At 31.6% G+C, this 1,458-nt stretch overlaps 1 long non-coding RNA gene across 1 annotated transcript; it reads left to right on the top strand.

The window, feature by feature from the left end:
• Nucleotides 1-249: 249 nt before the first annotated feature.
• LOC145028890 (uncharacterized) lies at nt 250-1,063 on the top strand. The gene is made up of 2 exons (XR_013676240.1): nt 250-459; nt 801-1,063. It is a non-coding gene; the product is annotated as an uncharacterized LOC145028890 (long non-coding RNA).
• Nucleotides 1,064-1,458: the final 395 nt, after the last annotated feature.

Genomic DNA, 1,458 nt, shown 5'->3' with positions numbered 1-1,458 from the left:
GGAAATCACCGATATTAACTGCTTAGGTCCCTATATGAAGAAAATAGAATGAAATAGATTACTTTTCTCTCACTCCCCTTCTTTCAATTCCAAAGATGCTCTCAAATGGCAGGGGAAGACTGTACTAACTAATTTCAAGAACTTAAGAGTGTGTTTGGTTCGTCGGAATTGAATGGAATTCGGGAGAAAAGGAATCCAATTCCTTTGGATTCCGGCATTTGGTTCAACATCAAGGAAAGGAAAAGGATTCCTAAATGAGCAAATATTCCATCAAATGGAGGAAAATACTTTCCTTCAAAGAAAGGAGGGAATTAATTCCATACCATATAGGAAAGTGAAAAAGTACAATTATACCCTTTTAGTTTCACAAAACCATTTTAACCCTATCTCATGTATTCTCCATCTCTACGTCAAAATCAGATTGCAGCCGACTTCAACTAAGCACTCGTCTTCTGCCAGGTAAATCTCTTTCTTAATCTCGATCTTGTTGTCTCTCACTCTCGTTCTTTTTTCTTTATCCCTCTCTTAATTTCTTGAGAAATCTCGATTTGGATCATGTAAAACAGAAAACATGATGGTTTATACCTGATGGAACTGATTTATTTTGTATTCACAGCAACATCTGTCAAAATTGATTATGATGTTTTAGATTTATTTGCTGGAAAGAGACGCACCATAACACACACAACTTGTTTTTTCTTTTGAACTATTTTTTGACATATATGTTTTTTGTTTGAATCTATTTTTAAATATTCTGGTAAGTAAATATGTTGATCCTCACCATCATTTATGATTTGCAGTTATAGCTTAAGTACTGCCTAATCCTATGTATCATCAATATTTCAACATTGTGGAAGAAAACATTGGTGTTCTGGGTTGTTGAACATTCAAATGTTGCAAGGATGGGAGTTCAGTGGTTTATTTGTATTAAATTGAAGACAATTACTTCATAATATTTTCATGGAGATTAGATATAATGATAGAAAGATAGATGGTAAAATGGCAAATTGTGTTACTTTAATGTTATTGAAGACATAATACTGATGATGGTTTGTTTAATGCTTTTTGGATCGCAATTTCATGGATTAATTCATTGAAGCTGCTTGATTGTTTTATGCAAATAACAATAAAATTTGTGAAGTCTCGAAACTAGACTTACATGTGTAAAAGAACATGGATTTTTAGATATCTAAATATGTATATATGAAATGTTAATTGGCAAGTAATGACAAAAAAAAAGTATAAACACAAAAAAACATAATTTTTGACGGTGTAATAAAAAAGGACAATTCTGTCATTTTAACTAAATTCCAATTCCATTTCCTCTGAACCAAACAGAATCTGGAATTAATTCTAATTTTATTTCCTGCCAACCAAACAACATATGAAATTGGATTCAAATTCCTGATAGATTCCTTTTCTAATTTCAATTCAAATTCCTTCAGCAACATTCTGCGA

This window comes from Lactuca saligna, chromosome 2 (genome assembly GCF_052625555.1).
Source record: "Lactuca saligna cultivar CGN05327 chromosome 2, ASM5262555v1, whole genome shotgun sequence".
In the NCBI taxonomy this organism is placed as follows: Eukaryota; Viridiplantae; Streptophyta; class Magnoliopsida; order Asterales; family Asteraceae; genus Lactuca; species Lactuca saligna.
This window is presented reverse-complemented; position numbering and strand designations above follow the sequence as displayed.